The sequence below is a fragment of the Felis catus genome, chromosome A1 (genome assembly GCF_018350175.1).
Source record: "Felis catus isolate Fca126 chromosome A1, F.catus_Fca126_mat1.0, whole genome shotgun sequence".
In the NCBI taxonomy this organism is placed as follows: domain Eukaryota; kingdom Metazoa; phylum Chordata; class Mammalia; order Carnivora; family Felidae; genus Felis; species Felis catus.
In genome coordinates, this window is record NC_058368.1 from 104,460,302 (window position 1) to 104,483,028 (window position 22,727).

General features: G+C 44.5%; 1 protein-coding gene and 1 long non-coding RNA gene across 6 annotated transcripts in view; one reads left to right on the forward strand and one right to left on the reverse strand.

The window, feature by feature from the left end:
• MARCHF3 (membrane associated ring-CH-type finger 3) overlaps positions 1 to 22,727 on the reverse strand; it is a 151,867-nt gene that overhangs the window by 117,774 nt on the left and 11,366 nt on the right. The window contains exon 1 of one of the 2 annotated variants that reach the window (XM_045058472.1): positions 1,712 to 1,730. The exons of the other annotated variant lie outside the window; for it this stretch is intronic. The gene's annotated coding sequence lies outside the window, so the exon portion shown is untranslated. Of the gene's footprint in view, positions 1 to 1,711; positions 1,731 to 22,727 lie in introns of those variants that run through there. 2 annotated transcript variants of the gene reach the window in all.
• LOC102900144 overlaps positions 1 to 22,727 on the forward strand; it is a 135,824-nt gene that overhangs the window by 107,297 nt on the left and 5,800 nt on the right. For 2 of the 4 annotated variants that reach the window (XR_006598571.1, XR_006598559.1), the window contains 7 exons: positions 1,934 to 2,091; positions 2,383 to 2,562; positions 2,675 to 2,776; positions 3,571 to 4,770; positions 5,048 to 5,182; positions 15,654 to 15,775; positions 17,225 to 17,427. This is a non-coding gene — a long non-coding RNA (uncharacterized LOC102900144). The remainder of the gene's footprint in view (positions 1 to 1,933; positions 2,092 to 2,382; positions 2,563 to 2,674; positions 2,777 to 3,570; positions 4,771 to 5,047; positions 5,183 to 15,653; positions 15,776 to 17,224; positions 17,428 to 22,727) is intronic. The other 2 variants (XR_006598550.1, XR_006598565.1) reach the window with 2 other exon arrangements.

Consider the following 22,727-nt stretch of genomic DNA (forward strand, 5'->3'; position numbering starts at 1 on the left):
AATCCAATCAGTTAAAAGCTTTAATAGCAAAATCTGAGGTCTCCCAGGGAAGGAATTCTGCCTCAAGACTGTAACATAGAAGTCCTGCCTGAGTCTCCAGCCTGCTGGCCGGCCCTGGGGATTTAGGACTCCGAGACTTGCAACATCAAGTCTTACCTGAATTTCGCGCCTGTCGGCCTGATCTACGGATTTTGGACTTTCCAGCCCCCACAGTCGTGCATGAGAGTCAGTGTCTCAAAATAAATCTATCTCTGTCTCTCTCACTGTATCGGCATTTGTATCTGTAGCTAATTTTATATCTGTCATTTACATCTCTATCTCTTTGGTTCCTTCCTCTGGAGAAGAACCCTGGCTGATAGACACTGAGAGGTAAGAGCCTAGAACATGTAGGAGAAAACTTTGGGAGAGTGGAAGGGTGGGAGGACGTCAGAGCTGCCTGGCAGTGTCCCAGGAAAGCCCCTGCCTCACCGGGCACCTGCAGCTGAGAACGGGACTCCAAAGGGGGTGAAAAGGAGAGCGGTTCACTGGGCCGGCGGAGACTCCTCGTGTTTCTCTCCCCTCCCCACCCCCCACCTTAGGTCCGTGCCCGATGCTAGAAACCCCAAATTTTACTTTTACAAGTCAAACTGTGCTATATGTAAGATATTAACATTAGGGGAAGCTGGGTGAGGGACATATACAGAAATTCTATTTTTTGGTAACCTTTCTGTAAATCTAAAATGAGTTCAAAATAAACCGTTAAAAAAAAACTGGCAAGAACTAGAAGGGCTAGAATATGTGCCAACATACTGTGCAGTAAAACCTTCTCCTCGGGCATTTTAAGCACCATTCCCGCCTCCCACCCCTGCCGCCAAACTCCTAACTAAAAGTCTAGCGCCTTCTTTTTCGTTTTTAAAATTTTTTATCTTTAAAATTTTTTTAACATTTGAGAGAGAGAGAGAGAGAGAGAAAACGAGAGCATGAGCGGGGGAGGGGCAGAGAGAGAAGGAGACACAGAATCCAAAGCAGGCTCCAGGCTCCGAGCTGTCAGCACAGAGCCCGACGCGGGGCCTGAACTCACGAACCGCGAGATCATAACCTGAGCTGAAGTCGGAGGCTTAACCGACTGAGCCACCCTCATGCGCCCAAATCTAGCCCCTTCTCAGTGTGGTTTCCATTTTGGACGGGGGGCGCGGGGAGTCCCATGGCTTTTCAATATAATCATTTCTCCGTGCTACTTTATTTCTTTAACTGATACCTGTATCATTTTCACAAAAACTTAAAAGGAGAAAACAGAAAAGTTGGTTTCCTTAGACATGAAGGAGATTGTACACACTTCACTGATGAAGAAAAAAGCCTATGATACTAGGACTAGAGGGGAACAATTTCAAATGCAGACGTAGAGGCTCAAGTAGCAAGACCATTTGGAAGTTTCTGAATTGACTTCTTTGTCAGAAAGCAAAGGAATTTTTAATGGCAATTTAGCAACCCCTTCCCCTCCCCCAGATGCTATGGATCTTGCCAGCATACAAATGCCAGATCCCTGTAAATTTAAGTGTAAAAATGGAGCAAACGTTTCAATGAGTTGGGACACGGACCCAACTCGACCCCTTCCCTTGGCTCATCTTGACCCCTTCCCTCCGCTGAAGGGTGAGATCTGTGCAGTATTCAGTGCTACTATGGTCCAGCAAACAATGCGTTGTGAACTACGTAAAGGAAAGAAACCTCTTACTGCTAGCACCGATATGAATACGCGAATCACGATCCGTACAGCACATCACTGATGCTTGTGAACAGCTTCCTCTTCTATCATGCTCTGATCCTTAGTGTCTCCTGCAATAGTATCAACTTGCCCTAGGAATAAGAATGAAATTTAGCAGCATGATGGCGTCTTCTATTACAGCATTTTCTTGTCCCTAGTTTCATTATCGCTGTATTCTTTCCCTTGGCAAAGGTACTCCATGGCCTGCTAAAACGTCTAGCATTGTGAACTCACCATATGCCTAGCAAGCAAGAGTGCCCCCACATCTCTCCCTGCACTTGCTGCCTCTCGGAATCCACAGACGGGGCCTGCCAATTGGGCCTTCTTCAGGCCGTGTGCAGTATACCAAGGTGAACAAGTCATCTGGCTGCAAATGCTGGCAGCTCTGGGGGAAACAATTTACTGGACAGTAAGAGGGAAAGCCATCCCGTGGGTTTAGTTAATGCCCAACAGTCACAAAAGGGCTGGATGCCCCAGGGAATATGGTACAATCAAAACCTGTGACTGTCTCCCCGCCCCCACCCCCACCCAGCCCATCTTCTCCTCTGCTCTCACATTCTGGTAACTTGGCTCTAAAAAGTGCACCCGCAGGCCCATCTGTAGCTGGAAACAAAACAAACCTCTTCCTCTCCATACCACAGGTATCCTATTTATTGATCTTCACCATTCTGTCCAAACTGGTGTCTATAAGAAGAACGTCAAATCAGCCTGATGGAACACAAGACATGTCTGACAATGCTGTAGAGCCTTTCCCAGTACCTCTGAGGAGGACACATGCTCGGGGAAGTAAGAACAGGCGCTTGCAACTCTGTGGCTGATAGGTGGGTACTGAATGGACATTTCCATTTGCTTCCATGAAGCAAAATCAGACAGAAAATGATCATTTTCCATCTACTCTCCCCCCCCACCCCGCCCCTCTTTCTGTTTTGTTAGAGTGGAGTTGAGGGTAAAGTACAAAAGCCCCACGGAGTCGAGTGCCCTTGGCTGAATGTTTTCCTTGGTCAGGATCACTCCATGAATTCCTACTCAAACACAGTGAGTAACCCGTTCCTGGAGGGTTACTGGCTGGATTTGCGGGTCACGGTTGCCTGTATGGTTACCACAGAACTCTGAAGGTTACCAGAGGGCATCAGACATTCCACAAGTCACTGATTTTTTTTTTTTCCTTCCTGTTTGGGATGCCCCCGCCGATTCTAAAGCCAGCTACCGTGACCCACAATAGGCCACAGGAGGACCAAGCCTCCAACGCAAATAGCCTTTGAACTGATTTTCCTGTTGAGCATAAAGGTGCTGACCATAGCCAAGGCCAGAAAGCACTCAGACATATTTCCCCTGCTTTAGGGCTGAGGCCAGGTGTGGAGGCCAACTCCATAATCCCTGATTTCAACCAAACATAAACTAGGTGATAAGAAGCCTCGCCTGCAAAGTGTCTCCACTGGTCAGGATCTGAAAGCATTCGGGTGAGGAGGTAAAAGAAATCAGCTGTTAGGCAGTTGAGAGTTTGTCCAAGGCTTGGAAATATCACCTTTTAAAAGATGTGCCATCTTCAGATTCCCAGGACTCGACCTTGTCGATGACATCAGCACCAGGACACCCAGCGACTGCCTGAGGGCTGGGAAATGACTCTGTGGCCAGCTAGATTTTCGGAGCTTATCTGCAAAGCTACTCTAATCTCCTCTGAATATCAGGGCAGAGTCTTGCCAAGCAGCCAAACACTCACTTTAATCATTTTTAGTTAGGAGACAAAAAAAAGTTCTGTTTATAAATAAAAAGCTTAACCCATTGAGTTGGGGTCCACATCCCTATTCCATTTCTCTTTTCCTCTCAAGGTACCCACAGCTGAGGCAGGACAAGCAAAACGACACCTTGAGGGATCTTCAATCTCCCTGGAATATATAATCCTCTCAAAATGATCTAAAATGGTGTGGATGTAACCTTAAAGGTGGACCTCCCTCGGTGAATATTATAGCAACGCAAAAACAGAAAAGCCACTTTGAAAAATGATTCAGCAGTTTCTTATAAGAATTAAACATACACCTGTCATTCAACTCAGCAATCTCATGCTTAGGTATTTATTTAAGGTAGATGACAACACATATTCCCACACAAAAAATGGGATAGGAATGTTTATTCATAATGACCCCACTGTGGAAAGAACCCAGATGTCCTTCCACTGGTGAAGAGATAAACAGTAGTACATTTATACGATGAAGGGAATCCTACTGAGCAATAAAAAGGAACTAGCTACCGATGCACAGAGCAACATGGAGGGATCTCATTATGCTGTATGAAAGAAACCAGACTCAGAAGCCTGCATGGCGTATGATTTCCTTTATAGTACATCCTGGAAAAGGCAAAATTACAGGGTCAGAAAACAGGTCAGTAGTGGCCAGGGGCTAGGTGTGCAAGGGAAGGTTGACTTCAAGAGGGCATAAAAGAAATTTGGGGAGTGCTGATGCTCTCTTGTATCTTGATCACAATGGTCATCATACACCCGTATGCATTTGTTAAAATGCATGGTCCTGTACACTAAAAAAAGGGTAAACTTAGTCCAAGTTACACCTCAATGAACCCAACCTGAAACTAAAATCTCAGTGTCAAAGGCTCAATGATTAACAAAGGCAGACGTCAAAACAACAGATTAACTTCCTGCCTACATCAAGATCTGGAGGCCTTCTCCCAGGCCGGTCCGGTGGGACTCAGAAGCCGTGTACTACTCAGTTACCTTTGGGCACAGAGTTTAAATAAAGCACTAATACATAAATCAATACGGCCACTGTGCCAGCATGCTACTGTGCATGAGGTTACTCATTTAGGATGTTCTGAAGCCTGTTCTTCATGAGACAGCTTCTCACATTCTGACATTAAGGTGCTATTTATTTTCCAGGGTGGTGCATGGTTCCTACTTTGCTTCTCCTAGAGTTCTAACTGCTTGGATGCCACAGGTTATGTGATCCCCGGAGTCAAGCAATTATTTCAGACAGAGAACTCAAGCCTGCCCTGTGCTTGTGTTTTCTATAAATGAAGTGGTAAGTGAAAAAACAAATGAATGAATGCACCACATTAATCGTTAACAGTCCAGCTGGACATAACAAAGAGAAAAAAGGGACTTCCCTAATTCTGTGATATGCTTATAGATGACTTGGCTCAGAATTATTTTTGGCAGAGAAACACTCACGTCCTGGGCATGCAAAGGTTTTTGCTTACTTTTCCACCGGATGCCACGACTATAGTATAATAGAGTGTCTCCATTTTGAATGGTTATGATTTGAAACTAGGCTTGCTTTCTCCCCTTTTTCCCAACAGAAAGGTTTACTGAGAATCCACTATATGGAAATAAATGCTAAGGGCAGATGGAATGAGAAACTCGAAGATGCAGCCTTTCAGCAGCCTACTACAGCTACCCAAGTACGTCCAGTGGAAGGCGGAGTGTGATATGTGGTGAGCAGAAGCATAACTACGGCGCTAAGCAGCAAGGGGGAGGGGGACTGGATCTGTCTGGGAAGGCGGAATTCAAGCCCAGCTGTGGAGGATGAGATGTGGGACTGCAGACATTCCAGGCCAAGGAACTACTTTGCATAACGGGCCTTATGGGTGCAGATTTGCTTAAATCACTTTTCAGCTGGCATCCTGGAGCCTGAAAGTCATGGGTATTACATTTGGGGAGGGGGGAAGGTGTGGGGAGGGGGGGGGAGGATTTCATGATCTTTAGGCCTCGGGCCTCTCTGTTCTCTGAGAGTCTGGTGCTCCCCTATTCCCTCATGCACTAGAGCATCACATGTTTACGTCACCTGCCTTGTCCATATAGAGTCATTTCAGCCGGGACCCAGGTCACTCGTGGTCGATCACTGGGTTATGAAGAGTCAAGTTTGGGAAACAATGACAACAGGGAAAGGGACAGGAGGGCACAGAGGTGGTGGCTTTAAACAGGGTTAGAGTACTTGCTCCCCTCCAGTGGGGTCTGGATCCAGGATCTTTAATCACCTCAGGGAGCAGTGTTAGTGAAAACACTAATAATGAATGCATGAGAACCTTCGCTGCCGCATTATCATTACCGATAAGACACCGGTAATCATCCAAAGGCTCATCATCAGGGAAACACTGTCCTCCTTTAGCAAGGGCGGGGATGGGAGGAAGAAGAGAATATCCTCCGTGGTCAACAGGCTTGCTATTTCTCACCACCTGATACCCCAAAGTGAAAGGACCAGGGAACTCAGGCCAGTCTTGCCTGTAGCTTCAGATCCTGTTTCTAACAGAAACAGTCGAATAACCGATTTATCTTCCTAAATGCCAGTTTACCCAAAATGACTGGACACTGTATTTTTTTAGTAAGAGTATCCTTTTTCTGTATCTTCTGTCTCTCTCTCTCTCGAGACATTGTTAGGTCAGCAACAATTTCCATGTTCAATTAAGTTTATTTATTATTTTTAGTAATCTTTACCCCCAAGGTGGGGCTTGAACTCAACCCTGTGATCAAGAGTCACATGTTTTTCCGGCTGAGCCAGCCGGGCGTCTCTGTGTCGATTGAGTACATGTGGTCAACCTAGGCTTGACTGCTACCATTCTTGAGGAATGGGCCATGTGTGCCATAGCGTCGATGTGGCAAGGAAACACGGCCAGTTATTTTAGAAGATGATCAAAATCAATAGTCGGCTGATTATTTATCATTAGCCAGGAGACACTGAAAGACTTTTAGTACAGAAACCCAGTGGAGGTTACTGGCACTCTAAGGACAACCGAGGAAATACTAAGGGGGAGGAAATAGAGTGTTAGCGTATTCCTGAAAGCCCTCCTTGCTGGCAGTGTAAAATAATCCTTTCAATGGCAGGAAATAACATATCTCACAACACGGGAATTCCTAGGTCGTGGGGGTTTTCTTTTACTTTATGTGGGTCACAGAGTAAACTGCAAAACTTGATGGGCAAGGAAAGGGGGGGTGGTGGTGGAAGGGGGATCATGGAAATGCAAAAGAAGCATCTTCCAAGTGGCCCCAGTGAGCCGAATAACCGCGAACCAATCAGGCTGGGCTGCTGATCAGAAAACAGAAGATGCTGACCTGTGGTGAACCAGAATTCTGCTCCAGCAGCTGAAGGGTAAAGCCCAAAGTTCCTGCTCCCTTTTCATGCCACTCCTCCGCTTTCCTCCACTTGGAGAACCCGCTCCAGCTTGGATCAGGGGTGAAACTGAAGCAGCTACCCTAAATGGGCTTTTGGCTTCGTACCAACAGGCTTGTTTCTTTTTAATTTTTTTTTTTTAACGTTTATTTATTTTTGGGACAGAGAGAGCCAGAGCATGAACGGGGGAAGGGCAGAGAGAGAGGGAGACACAGAATCGGAAACAGGCTCCAGGCTCCGAGCCATCAGCCCAGAGCCTGACGCGGAGCTCGAACTCACGGACCGCGAGATCGTGACCTGGCTGAAGTCGGACGCTTAACCGACTGCGCCACCCAGGCGCCCCCCAACAGGCTTGTTTCTTGACTTGACTCTCAGCAACCCCTGTGCAAACACTCAGCATTCCATGGCTGAGGCCACACACACACACACACACACACACACACACACACACGGCAGCCATCAGGTGGGACTCAGGTGGGACGGCCGCAAATGTACTTTCACACCCTGGGGAGAAGAGGTGGGGGTGGGGAGGTGAGGTGGGGGAAGGCCAAGAATCGGGGGGAGAGGAGGGAGCTTCACGGACGCTATAAAATCCACGCCAGGAGGAAACGAACAGATATCTCCACGGATATCAACCTGAGAAAGGTGGTCTTTTCAACAAGAAGCTCACTCCTTCGCCTGCACCACTTCTTTCCTGCCGATCCCAGGCCAGGCCAAAACAAACTGAAAGACTATTACGATTTGTGGTCAAGAGAACAAGCTCCAAAATATTTGTGGATGTGACTTCAGGAGGCCCCACAGCGACAGACTGAAGTACGACACTAAGACTGGAAATGTGGTGCCACAGGCACAAGACATCAGGAGGAAGGTGCACCTGCCAAAAAACCGGCGAAGTTTCCAGAAAGTACCCTCTCAGCAACCCCGCTGAAGGAGAACTAGCATATTGAACTTTCCACATAATTGCTTTTCAGGTCTGTCTCCCAGATAATCCCTCAGTGAATACCTAAGTCAGCAAAACAACTGGAATTTTTATATTGATCGTGTAACACTGGCAGGTCTGTGAGCTATAGGCCTCAGTCGGGGCAAACACATAAAATATTGCCAGTTGGTATAAGAAGTTTTTAGCTAATGTAGATGGTTTGGAAAAGGGGGCCATTTTCTTTCTCTTTTTTCAGGTGGCAGACTTTTTTTTTTTTTCTCTTCTTATATGGTGCCTAATTTTATGGCATTTATGCCCCAACCAACTTCCAATGAGCCCATGAGAGCCAGCCCAGCACAACCTCCTGAGTAGCCTGCGCCTTGGGGACAAGGAGCCACCTTACAGGGCGAAAACCTCAATGACTTGACCTGCATCCTGGGCCTCCAAGCTTCAATCCTTGTTCTCCAGACTACTTTCTGACCGACTTTCAGATCGGGCCCTCCCTGTGCTACTCCCAGCCATAAACGGACCTCACTGCCACTGCACTTTCTGCACACACAGTCACCTGGTGGTAATGTGTCCCAGCCGATTTAGTCCCTGGTGCTCTGGCATTGGAGGGGGGCATCACTGCCCCTCAAAGACGGATGTATTTTCAAAACTTGCTGTTTGTTTCCAGAGGGCCAACTCTTCTCTAAATCAAATACGCGATCTAACCTGTCCAATAAACATACCAAACACCTTTCATTGCAAGACCGTCAGCACTAAGGGGATAGTGGATAAGGCACTGCCCTCCCCCTCACAGAACTGAGGCATTACTAATGCACCACGCTGGGTGGAAGTCAGACCAGGCCATCAGGGCCATGTTATGGAGCAAAGCAAATAATACCAATGCCTTACAGTCACCCCAAACTTCATAGTTTTCAAAGAGCTATTCCGTGTATTTTAAGATTCATGACTTTTTAACATTTTTATTTATTTTTGAGAGGCAGAGAGATACACAGCACGCGCAGGGGAGGGGCAGAGAGAGAGGGAGACACAGAATTCGAAGCAGGCTCCAACCTGACAGCTGTGCCGACAGCTCAGAGCCCAACGTGGGGCTCGAACCCACCAGTTGTGAGATCATGACCTGAGCCGAAGTCGGTCGCTGAATCAACTGAGCCACCCCGGCACCCCTACTATTCATGATCTTAAGTCAAATTTTCACTAGTTGAAAGAGATCCTTCACATCATTTCCCCAACTTCATTTGTGCTGGGGCTGTTCCCCTCCCCTCTGGCAGACCCCCCTCATTAACTTCCCTATCCCCCAAACCTAGGAGGCATCATGCTTCCATCCGTTCCTTATCACACATAGTGAGATCGTTATCAAGTCCCGTTTGTCCTTCCACCTTGAAATTATACACCGTCTCCATCGCCACTGTTTTCATCTTCCCCAAGCCATCATCAGATCTCACCTGAATTATTCAGGTAGCCTCTTAATTGGTTCCTCTGCTTCCACTTGTGCCCACGTCCAATCTGTTCTCCATGCCACGGTGAATGATCAGGGAAAGTTGTGGTGGATTTGGTCCTGGCCACTTTTATTTGCTCTAGAACAGTGGGCGGTGTTAGAACACGAAGCAGGATGAGGAATAATCTGGATATGGCAGTGTCACTGACCTCACACCCTCACTCCTCTTTGAAAAGGCAAGAATGAATTACTTTACATAAGGCTCAAGAAAGACAGCTGTAATCATTTGGATGCATGCCACTTAGAGACATGGCGGAATGGAAAAGACGCATAGTGACACATTCCAGAGGGCATGGAATGGGAAACAGAGGAAGACCAGGGATGAACAGAGTAGACTCGGTGAAGCATGACAAGGCACAAAAGGATGTAAAGAATGAAGCTGGGAAGCCAGTGAGGTTTCCCAGCCACCAGAAAGACATTAACCCTATTGCGAATGATGAAACCAGTTGAGAATTCCCTCCACACAGCGAGGCCTTGAAGGGTAAAGATCTCCCATTATCTCAGCCCCAATACCATTTGTCTGGTGATCATCAGAAGACCAAGGCATAGAGATGAGGGTTCTATTTAAAATGTTTATTAGTTGGCCAGTTCCTTCTCCACCTCTTGCTTTTAAGTCTGGCCTGTATGCAACTGGCACACCGTTTTGTGATTGAAACATGTACTGCCTGTCACTGTTCTTGGCGTCTCGTTCGTTGAGAATAAACTCATGTTGTATTTGGATGGACAGAGAAACTTACAGTGTAAAAGATCTAAAGGGATGAAACGGACACAGAGATGATGGAAAGCAGTTTCTCCAGCCCCACCCAGCCTGGAGCACACTGTTACTATGCTCCATCAGGGTTGGTCCGTTTGTTTTCTGCGCCGACTTAAAAACGGTTAGTTATTTCAGCATCCCAGTGCCGCAATGGCACTGGCACTAAGAATACCACATCGGAGTGGAAACTGTCAACAGGCCATTTCCCAGAGCCTGGACAACTATGCCTGCAGGTGAAACAGCATCACTTCGGAGCCTCTAGAAGGTGTTAGAGGCCATTAGCATCCCTTTGATATTTTTAACACACAGAATTCAAGCCCTGATCACATTTCAGGGTATATGCGCCCCTTGCTGCAAGCCCCCGTTCCTTTCATAACTCAGACATTAGGGGGGGGAATTATTGTTTTCTGAACCAAAGCTTAGCTGTTACTACAGTGGAGAATCCTGGCGGGAACCTCTGCCTGGAGGGAGCGATCGATAACTTGGAGTGGAGAGCAGAGGGCAGAGAGCAGACCGCAAGTCCCCCTGGACAGAGGACTTGAGGACAGAGATCCTGTCTTGTTTGTCTCTTTAGTCCCAGAACTTCGCAGGCGCTCAGCACTCACTAACGCTTGTTGAATTGAACTGACAGGTGTAAGAAAAGAGAAGAGAAGAGCCCAGGGGTGGAGACCTGGTGAATGGGGTGGGAAGGGAACTAGAAAAATAAGTGTTTGTGGGGGGGAGGGTGTTCGAGGAGTAAAGAACTCTGGTAGGAAATGAGTGGAGAGAAAACAAATTAGAAAAAAAAAAAAAGGGAGAACCAAATGTTAGGATGCCACAAAAACATTCCAGGTGTGCATACGTGCACCAGACCCACACGCTCACGCACAGGTGGGCACAAGCACCCTCAATACCAGTGGGGAGTCAGAGCTCTCTACAGGGACAGAAGGGCAGGGGGGTCTTGGAGGCACCCTGTTTGTTTTAGGTCCTGCTTCCGGCACCGGGGAAAGGGGAGGGAGGCTGCGGCAGCTGAGAGGTAAACAAACACCATTTGGAGGCGGCACTCAGGCCACAGGTGTGTCCACGGGCAGTGTGGGCACAGACACTGGATTCCACGGGTCTTTCCTTCCAGGCACAGGAACACGTGGGATAAGCCCTCCTCACCAGTTCTGGAGGAGATCCCTCCCCGCCCCCCAGTCCTATTTCCTAACAATAAACCCAAATTACCTGACAGTCCACCTTGTTTTTATCATCTATACATAGCAATGAGGAAGCTGTTCCCTATAAATAGGTTTGCACAACCGGGCTGTGCCTTTTGCAAACATTAAAGTGGAAACGGCCCTGACGCAGATCAATAGTGCTTGCCTATTTCCCTGTGCTGCTCTGTTTATTTTTAGTCCCCACAAAGAGCCCAATATTTGTAGGAAAAACTCTACATCACCTTCAAGAATATTACCAACTAATGACCTGAGCAGAAAAAACAATTTTGCATTTACTTTATTCCTATCATTCCTTTTTTTTTTTCTTTTTTCTTTTTTCCTTATAGGAATAAATTCAGACTCGGCAGGAATTTGTTCTACTACCTCATTACATAGATTCAGGCCTTTGGGGAAAGAGATCATGAAGCTTATAAAATTCCATACCTCCTTTATTACTGCCTGTTTTCTTCCATTTGCCAATTTATCTAAGAGTTCAGTGCTCTATTCCACAGGCAGGGGAGTGCATGCTGGTGCACGTAAACCCAAAGAGTGAGCTTTGGTTGCTTAGAAATAGGAAGGAGTGTGACCCGCCACCCCCCCCCCCCCCCCCCCCCCCCCCGCCTCACCTCCCTTTACTTGTACATCATCATTTAGTGCATGAAGGAAACAGAGTGGCAAACTGCAATCAGGAGCATCAGGACGTTCACAATATAAAAGGTGCATTAGAAAAAGCACTGGGAGCTGAAGCCGGTAATTGGCACTTGATTATCTACAAGTGTCGCCTTACCCATCTCTGCGTTTTCTATGAAGTTTATTTAGCAAAATGCCCTCACACAGTTGGGCACACGCGTTTAATGCTGGTCAAGTAAACAAGTTTCTCCCAAACACAAATGGAATTGTGATTATTGGTTGCACCCTGGAGTCCCTGCTGAAACTGTGGATTCCTCGGCGACCCAGATAGAGTTCCATCGTCCTGTTTGCATCCTCAGCTGCCAGACAGAAGCCTGTATGCAATGACATATGCTCAGCAGGTCTTGATTGAAAGATGAGATTATGGCATTGTGCGACCCTGCGCAAGTCACATAACTCCTTAGGGCATTCTTGTCCTCATCCAGGGGGTTTATCAGAGTCCACGACAACAGCTACTCATTGGGGCCGTGGGATCGCCCTGATTCTGGGCACAATTTTATTTGGCATCTGTGTATCATTTTTCTGAAAGAGGACACCTATCTTTTATTGTCTCAAAGATTCTGTGGCTATTCCCTGCCACCAAAAGTTTCAGAATCTTTAGCTGAGAGCTAGAGTCTCAAAAATTACTGAATTCGTGAATCCCAATACTAAAATACTTTGGAGCATGCATGCCATGCTTACTTACTAGATATGTGCGATGTACTATATTAGGTGCATTATCAAACTAGCATCAAAAGCACAAAAAGTATAAGGTAAATAAACAATATTTATTTCTTTATATATCTAAGAGTACAGATACTTTATCTTAAAAAATAATCATTATTTTATCAAGAATAGTGTGAATGAATATGCCTTATATTTGAAAAGCTAGATTAATTATTTGTGATACGTTAATCTGAAGGTCTAGTTCCATGTTCGGTTTATTTTACATAGCTGGGTTTTAATGGCTGTCATAGTTCTAAGCAAAAAAAAAAAAAAAAAAAAAAATCACAGTGTGAACATTTCCAAACACTGTTTTTCACAATGTTCTCCCTATAATAAGTTTCGTTAAAATTCAGTTATCTTCTTATTCTTAAAATGACATCTTTATCTTGAAAGGACAAATTAGTTATGCTCTGTATTTTTAAACAATGACCCACAGGTAGCATACTAGAGTGGCTCATTATCACAGAAATGGTTAACAAAATAGGGAACCCTTTACTTTTTTTTTTTTTAATTTTTTTTTTCAACGTTTATTTATTTTTGGGACAGAGAGAGACAGAGCATGAACGGGGGAGGGGCAGAGAGAGAGGGAGACACAGAATCGGAAACAGGCTCCAGGCTCTGAGCCATCAGCCCAGAGCCTGACGCGGGGCTCGAACTCCCGGACCGCGAGATCGTGACCTGGCTGAAGTCGGACGCTTAACCGACTGCGCCACCCAGGCGCCCCAAGGGAACCCTTTACTTTTTATAAAAAGAAAAATGAATGTAACTTATCTGTAAGTTGGACAACTCAATTATTTTTTTATAAGATAACCAGCAAATCTCTGTGTGGCACAGAAGATTTTCATGGTCCCTTCTCAACTTAATACAAAATATTGTATTGCTTTGACTACACTGTACATTACACATTTGTTTTTTATAAAATTAATTATGAAGTATCCCGCAGCATTTGGTATACCTCTGGCTTCAACATCTTGGCTGCCCTAGCTTGCTTATGAATGATGCAGTGAATGAATTTATCTCTTATAACCTCACCCTGGAATCCTTCTCTAAGAAACAGCTGCTTCTCAAGAGGGAACACTACTTGGTTTTTCTCACAAAACATTTTCATAAAGATTGTGAATGAATTTCATCTAGTGATGGCTCACCAAAAGGGGGCACTTAGCGTATTTCATTGGTCAAACAGAAATGAGCAAATACAATAGGCTAGATCTAACATCTTACAAATGCAAAATAAGTCTTCTGCCCTCTGCAACCTGTTCCAATATGTATTTGCTTCTTCAAGATACAGTAACACCTTCAATAATACTTTCACAGCACTTTGTGACAGAGAAACTCATTTTAGATAGTTTTCAACATAGTATCTTATCTGGGTTTGTACTGGGAGGAAAAACAGTTTTTGGTTTTTTTAATTTTTATTTTTTTACATTTATTTATTTTTGAGAAACAGTGAGACAAAGCATGAGTGGGGGGAGGGAGGTGGGCAGAGAGAGAAGGAGACACAGAATCCGAAGCAGCCTCCAGGATCTGAGCAAGAGGTCAGCACAGAGCCTGATGGGGGCTCGAACCCACAAACTGAGATCATGACCTGAGCCAAAGTTGGATGCTCAACCGACGGAGCCACCCAGTCGCCCCAGAAAGACAGTTTTTAAACATATGTAGCTTTTTTACTTCTGCATATAAGTAAAAACTTCAAAACAGGCTTCAGAACATCATTTAGTGAAATTTTATAAAGATCAGTAGGTGAATTTAAACATTGGTTTCACCAGCGCAGGGGTATTCATATTTTTCTGTGGCACTTTCATATTATCATTTTTCAAGGCAAAGTATACACTTCCTTCCAATATATTCATTCTTAATGACAGTACATGTCAGTCTGTGTTTCATTCCATCATCTTGATAGTTTTGGAATTGGGGGCTAACGTTTGATCAGTACTGATTGTGTTACAGTTTTTAACTCCCAGCTTGGCTAATAAACCAAGAACCTAGAACAAAGTGTGTCCTAGAACAAAGTTGTCAACTCCATTTCAAAGTGTTCACTTATTCTTGCTTGCACAGTTAGTGATACCTTTAAATTTATACTTTGTTTTTTTTTTTTTACAAGATTCTTTCTTTCTTAAATTTTTTTTTTAATTTTTTTTTTCAACGTTTATTTATTTTTGGGACAGAAAGAGACAGAGCATGAACGGGGGAAGGGCAGAGAGAGAGGGAGACACAGAATCGGAAACAGGCTCCAGGCTCCGAGCCATCAGCCCAGAGCCTGACGCGGGGCTCGAACTCACGGACGCGAGATCGTGACCTGGCTGAAGTCGGACGCCCAACCGACTGCGCCACCCAGGCGCCCCTCTTTGTTAAATTTTTAATGTTTATTTATTTTTGAGAGAGAGAGAGAGAGAGAGAGACAGAATCTGAAGCCGGCTCCAGGCTCTGAGCTGTCAGCACAGAGCCCGATGAAGAGCTTGAACTCATGGAATGTGAAATCATGACCTGAGCTGAAGTTGGATGCTTAAGTGACTGAGCCACCCAGGTGCCCTTTTACCAGAATCTTTTAAAGCTGCTTGCCTTGGTTGTTGTTGCTGTTTGGTTTTTGTTTTTTTGTGTTGTTGTTGTTGTTGTGGTTGCTGTTGAGGGCTACTTTAGTTGAAACTAATTAATATTAAGCCAATTAATTTAACCCAACATGTACAGACACAATGCAACATGCTGTGGACAAGTGAGCAACCATCGCCCCCACCCCCACCCCCGACCCCGAACATACACCCTTCTGACTTAAAGAACAGGAGAGGGAGCAACTGTCAATCCATATATTAGTAAAACTTAATTTTTCTTATTTTTGGGGTATAAAAATGTGTACAAATTCCTGTATTTTCTTTCTTAGCCCCAGTGGTTTATCTTGCAAATTCCACCTCGGAAACCCTGATGTGGATAATCTCTGGTGCCATTTCCAACTCAAAAATTAAAAATTAATGGATATTCTGCTAGCAGGGCACTGGCTCTCTTTGTTTGCTCAAAGAACTCCTATATCACCCCCGAATTTATGTTTCCTGGCAGCTCCGGAGAAACCCTCCACCCCAAAACCCCGTGAGTGAGGAAGGAAGGCTGGTCACCTGGCTGAGCTCTTCCCCTGCTGCCACCTACGAGAGAGTCTGGTTGAATCCATCCAGAAGAACTGGGTAGGTTGACAGGTCTCTATCTCCCCATTAGCCTACCTTCACACTCCGCACACACGGACTAGCAGTTTTCAGCGTCAGCAAACATTAAAACATGAGATTATGGGGGCACCTGGGGTGGCTCAGTCGGCTGAGCATCACGACTTCAACTCAGGTCATGATCTCACTGTTCGTGATTTCAAGCCCCACTTTGGGCTCGCTGCCATCAGTCTGTTAGCTGCAGAGCCCACTTCAGACCCTCTGTCCCCCTCTCTCTGCCTCCTCACCTGCTTGCACTCTTATATAAAAAGAAGAAGATATATATATATATATATATATATATATATATATATATATATACACACACACACACACACACACACACATAAAACAAACAAAAAACCATGGGATTATGATGTGTGGCGCAGCAAAAGTGTTCAGGGCACAAGAATTTCCCTTGGAAGGTTTGACAGCTGCAAGTGGGAGGGATGAGGCAGGGTCATGTGTTTTCAGAGTTGTTCTGGACAGCCCTGTTTTGTGTGGGAAGAAGAAACAAATTGTATTATGTGGAAGGGAAAAGTCTTCTAAATTTAGAGTCTTTTATCACCTGGATTGTTGACTCTGAGCCTGCTTTCCTACGTTTGCCTGGCGAGTCCCAGGAGCTGGGGAAGTCGGGGAAGACTGACTGCATCCAGCAGCGACAAAGCCAGGTGCCAGGCAGCCCGCCAGAAAACGCAGTCCAGTGACCACAGCCTCTTTCAAGAGTCGGGGAGGACAGTCATACATATCTAAGAGACATTCTTTGTTCGGAGGCAAGATCTGGTGACCCATGAGTAAAATCTCTTAAGGAATGGACTTACAACAAGATAGGTAGGTTTTTAGAATAAAGACAGGACCAAAAGATCATCTCCGAACTTTCTCCAGTCACATTTCCTCCATCAAAACTAGCTTCTCGCCTGTTCCTCAAACAGCTCCTAAGGACTTTCCGAGGCCTCCAATTCCTTCCAGGGGTCAAACGCTCAAAAACCAGAGGCTCCTTCACAGAAGCTAAGGATAATTCACCCTTAGGAAATTAGCTTGATTGGTTATGTCTGTATTTGAGGACAGGGCGGTGTATTTCTTTCGTTGGAAAAAAGTTTTGTTAACAAAAAGACAACAAAAAATAATCCAGTCTAGGTTGTTTTCTGTATTTTAGAGATTCCACCAACATTATCATCAGAGAAACTGAAGATAAAAAAAGATTATTTGCATCTCCGTTAAAATTATAATACCCTTCTCATTAAGGTGTTTGGAAAATGACAAGATGGCTCTTACAAATGAAGTTTTTATTTGTGCTACTCCCTTGCCCACGGGTTTATAAGTGCTGGTATTGTATTTCCTATACAAAGAGACACAGGTTATTAACCGTGTGAATCCAGGCTGGGTTCCTGTTACATGTTTGTATACTGGATTCCCTCTCTTTTATTTTCTTAGGAAACCAGAGCTCCACAACCTACCTCTCCCAATCACCACCACCCCCCACCACCAGAAATTGCTTCTTCTGCACTGAAGTATGAAACCTACTGGTTACTCTTATTTGGCATCTGTGATCAGACACATTGTATTTGAGTTCTTGGATACAACACAGATGAAAGAAACAGCCACAATAGGAACTTAAGCAGCCAACTAGCAACCTGGTGAGTGAGTACTCTCCTTACAAATAAAAGTTACCAACCAGAAATTTTTACAACTTGCTCCCTATAGCTAGGAAAAATAAACAGGCTTGAAAGATGAATAGAATCCCACGGCCGTGATGCCGGACCAAGTCCACAGAAATAATCCAGTTTTCCGTTTCTTTCCCAGAAGGTGTCTTGCTCTATATCTGCCTTTATCAGAGGCAGGACCAGGACCAGGCTCAGGGATTCTGACTGGGGTCGAGGGAGAATGGGGCGCCTGGCCATCTGGTCATTTATACTGATATCAAAGAGAAAACTCCTAGCAGAAACTCACATGAAACTAATAATCGCATAAGATGGTAAAGAGTTCTACCAGGCACCTAAAGATGTAAATATTTATTAGCTATGCATACATTTTTGAAACTAGAAAAGGGATTTTTCAAAGATTTCCAAAGCAAAGATCTACTTCACACGCTCCAAAATATTTTCCAAGATGTTCCCACTATCAGCTGACATTCTCTGACAGAGGCCTAGAAAGTGAGCTAACTCCACAGCTCACAAGCAGCTTGCTTTATGATGGGTGTGAACCAGGCACACACAATGTCACAGCCAGTCTCGAGTGCCACATCCCTTGTGGTTTCTCCCATCAGAAGCCAGTATCTCTGACTGCCAGTTGGAAACCTTTTCCAGAATTTTCATTCCAGAGAGATTTCTCTAAGAGCTGTGCTTCCAACCCCCCTTTCCAACATTCTATCCCTGGATCAGGTATACAAATCTAGGCTCTGTATTTAAGCTGGAGAAGGAATAAAGAGTAAAAACACTGTCAAAATACTTATTCCACTGAGCCTCCACACCACCTCCCCGCCCCTCTTGAAAGTTACAAGCTGCAGGGAATAATCCCGGTTCAAAGTAGAGTGTTTTAATCTGCATTAATGACCTTTGAAAGCGTGAGCTTGGGAAGGCCTCTGAGATTCAAGCAGTGAGACTTTCCACACAGAATGCATGGAATTTGTAAGCCAAGGTGCTTCTGTGAAGGACTCTGTGCTAGAAGTGAACGAATACTCGGGGCCCTTGAGCAACAGATTCAAATTCAATCATCTCGGCAGGCTTTCACCTCCACTTCCAAATAGCTGTGGGCTCTCTGGGCTTGTGTTCAACTGCCTAATGTAGCATGAGGGGATGGCTTCTCTCTGAATCCAAGGCTCCATCTTGGCCTGTCCTCCCCTCCCCCCAAGTAAGGTATTGTCTCTCATGGGGGCAGACACAGGAAACCACTGCTTTTCTTCCTAGCCTTTTCTTTAAACATGAGAATATGCAAACATATGCAAAATTAGGCATACTCTGTGGTGAAAATTCCCACAAATAAATAATAAATCTTCCTCATATTGCTCAAAGAAGAAAAGGCACGGTAACTAGATTCCCTAAAAGTGCCCCCCCCCATCCCCACCTTACCTTCAAATACGAAGATAAATGAGATTTTTAAGAGAATTCATTTTTAATTGCTTATTCCTAGTGAGTGATTTCAAACACCAGGTAGATCCGGGGCTACGATTCTGTACAGCTGAGTATTGCTTCCCATGTATACTTTTAGCATGTAAAGACTGCCATTTTAATTGGTATTCAGAGGTCTGCCAATGTGCAGACCCAAGCAGTTCAATTATTTTGACCAACTGGGAAAGTGAGTTATCTAGAAACAAATGGGAATGCCAGATTAAAAGGCTATCCTTGCTAATACTTTCAAATTGGGCTAAAGTTAGTTATACCCTGTTGAGTCCTTCCACTTAGGACGAACAATGCAGCAAAGCATGGCGAGACGTACTGCTTGGGCCTCTAATCTTAGCTGTGACATTTCCTGTCTCATGTTCTACCATCAATAGTGACCTACTTGCTATAACCATGTGATTTCCCAACTGGGGCTTTTGATGCTCACACATGGGAAACACAATTATTTTTATATTTAGCACAAAGTGTAGCCGTGAAACATTTCAAATGATTTTCAGTTGAACATATCCACACGAATCTTATTTTGCGGTGATCTTTTGTTTTGTTTTGTTTTGTGTTTTGCTTTGTCTTTTGGAAACGACACATTAAAAACAAAGCTTTCACTCCCCCCGCCCCTTTTTTAAAAAGCAAACAGTGCACACGCTCCATTAGGCCAGTATCCAATAAATTGAAAACTAGCAAAAAGTGAAAGAATCATGTCCTCGTTATCTCATCTGAAGAACTGGGCACACATGACTCTTGTTGAGAGTGATAGGGAACAACACTTGCTGGTATTATGTAGGCTTGAAATCCTTAGCAAAATGAAAATAACTTATTAGTGGTAAGTAAAGAGGAGACAGAAACTAGCACTCAGAGGTGGAACAGAAGTATACAAAAGACACAACCACAGGATTTTTTACGTAAAACTGCAGACAAAACTAAAAACTCACCAAAACACAACACAGAGTAGGATTACAAATACCTAGCAAGAAAGCCTTCCCATGCCACAAAATATGTCTGAGAGCCACACAGGACAGCTGATTTACCAGGCAAAAGTCAAGCCGTCACACACAGTTTTCAAAATTAAGAATACCGCCCTCAATAAAAATCTATGTCTGTCTGTATGCATGTAACACAGCAAACGACTGTTCACAATTTTAAACCTTGTCAGCTTCGATCCGCAAACCCTAACGACGTGAACAGAGGGGTCCCGCACTCTACTGAAGAGAAGTTGCTCCATGTCACGTGTGAATAAGCACATTCCCAAAAGTTAACCAAACCCCCAAAACAGATGTCAGGAGCCTGCAGTATACCTATCTCGGTGACTCTCCCAAACTCTGTGGCTACACCAGCTCAGAAGCAGCTGCTTTTGTGAATCATAAAGGACCTTTCAAAGCACAGGGTGTTCACACATGGAAAAGCACATGTTCTCTGCCTCTGCCAAAGAAGCTTCACGGCCGCCCCCCTCCAAGTACTTGGGAAATATTCCAGCAATATGTGTGTACCCATTATGGATTCCTTCTCATTGCTACTGCGTGTGCTATACATTTTCTATAACCTCATGCTGTTTCCCACCCACACAGCTTAGAAAGAAAGAGAGAAAAAAAAAAAAAGAAACAAAGCCTTTGTCGAGCCATAAAAGGGCCAATCTACTGTATATGAAAACTACCCTGTCAAAAGCTGTCTCTCAAGAGTTTATGTAGACCATGAACCTGCCTAATTTCAATAATGATATGTTGGCCCAGCCCTTTAATTACCCATCTCATTGTCACCTGGATCTTGAGGGGCTCTTCCCCAATCACACACCCAAATCTACCTAGCTTATAAAGTGAGGAAGAAACGGCTCCCCTCCAGGACACACAGGAGGAAGGTACCATGTGAACAACATCGAAGTATCCTTTTCCATTTCCTCCCCATTCTGTGTTTTACTGACTTGTCTCTGATGCAAGACATAAAAACAATCTGGAAGAACTAGACTTAAAAATTACTCTCAAATATAGATGTGTTCTCACCATAACATTTAGATCTGCTTCTGGAAGTCTGATACGGGGAGTTTAGCTGAGAAGTGTATTTCATAGTAACGGCTCCAACAGGTTTTTGTGATAGCGGGAAGCCCAGAAGGCAGGAAACAGCACCACGCGGGTTTAGACTGATTCCCCGCGTGGAGAGTGATGCCGTGGTTGGCGAGGTCACCTGAGGAAAGATCTGGGGAAGGTGAGCAGGTAGGAGGGGGATGTGAAGTTCCTGTCAAAGGTGAAATGATGATTTGTTTGGTTGAGTGGTAAAGTCACACTGGAGGCCTCAGAAAATAATGGTTCACAGCGCACTCAACAAATGACACAGCAACCCACAGAACGACAGGGAAAGGAAAACACAGACGCACACATTTTAGCCGAGAGGGTCCCGAGCTGAAAGCCAGAGAGAGAAGCAGCTTCAGAGGAAGGCACTGATTCACTTCTGTCAGTCTCTTCCAAATTAACATGGGAGGTAAAGCTATTTTTCAATTTGCACCTTCATAATTACCTCAGAATAATTAAGAACACAGTTCTAGGAATACATTATTTTAGTAGATACGTGAGTTCAAGTGAAAAATTATGTGTAAGCAGAGAAAACAATTTTGTTTTAGTGAATTTGCCACTGCAAATTATCATGCAATTATAAGTCTTCCAATTTACAACTGAGCTTTATATGTACACCTCCATCTTTTAAGGGTTTATGTCTAACACTAAAGGAGGTGGCATCCTTAAAACTATAATCAAAATAAAAACCGAAGTTAAGAGTATTACTCAAATCTCCCTCTTCGACCAAGCTCTTTTAAAACCTTTATGTAATATTATTGTAGTAAGTCTACCTTCTCTCCAAAGAATTCTGATATCTATATCTTATTTTACTCTCACAGAGAGACTGAGAGAAAAGTAGATTTTGTTGTTTCCAGATTTTATATGAAAAAAGCTACCGTGCATGCACTCAGCTCTTTGACAACTGTCATCCATCTTTAGTCCTAGTGTGGGAGATAAAGGCAGATTATGGATCATTAGAGGTCAAAACTTCTAAATATTCCTTTCTTTATTAACTTAGTCCCTTGATTTTCCATTCACTTTATAAACACAGCTAGGATCTCTACCCTCGTGGAACTTCTATTCTAAGTGGGGGTGGGGGAGCGGACAGGCAAAACCAAGTAGACAGGTAAATTATGTAAGATTATGGCAAATACCATAGAGGACACAAAAACGGAGCAGAAACAGAGGATTGGAGGGTGGGGGATCCCCTAAGGAGATCAGATGGGATGGTCCTGAGGGGTCACTGTGAAGGGGAGCCCTGAATGGAAAGAACGGAGCCGTAGGAGCTAAGGATGTGTGATCCAAGCAGACGAAACAGATGCAGAGTCAAGGGTGAGAATGAGACCAGCTTATGAGACAAACAACAAGGAAGCTAGTGTGGCTGGAAAACTAGTGAGGGCAAGCGAGTAAGTAATAAGGTCAGAGAGATGGGCAGGGCCCGATCACTTAAGGCCGTACAGGCAATGGTAGTCTTCGAACACAAAGAGAAGCCATGGAGGGCCAGGAAGGGACATGGGCAGATGAACCGAAGTCTAAATCCTAGCTTAACCACTCGGTGGCTATGTGAGCTAAAAGCAAGTTACTGGCTCCTCTCGGATGCTAACTTCCTAATTTATAAAAGGGTACTCGATAAATCATAGCCATTTACCATCATCGATAATCATTATTATTATTAATGCTGTGATATGTAAATAAAGTTGGTAAAAAATGTTTACATTCAAGTAGACTGATACTGCAAAAAAATATATCCAAAATACAGAATTCTTACGAAATGAGCAA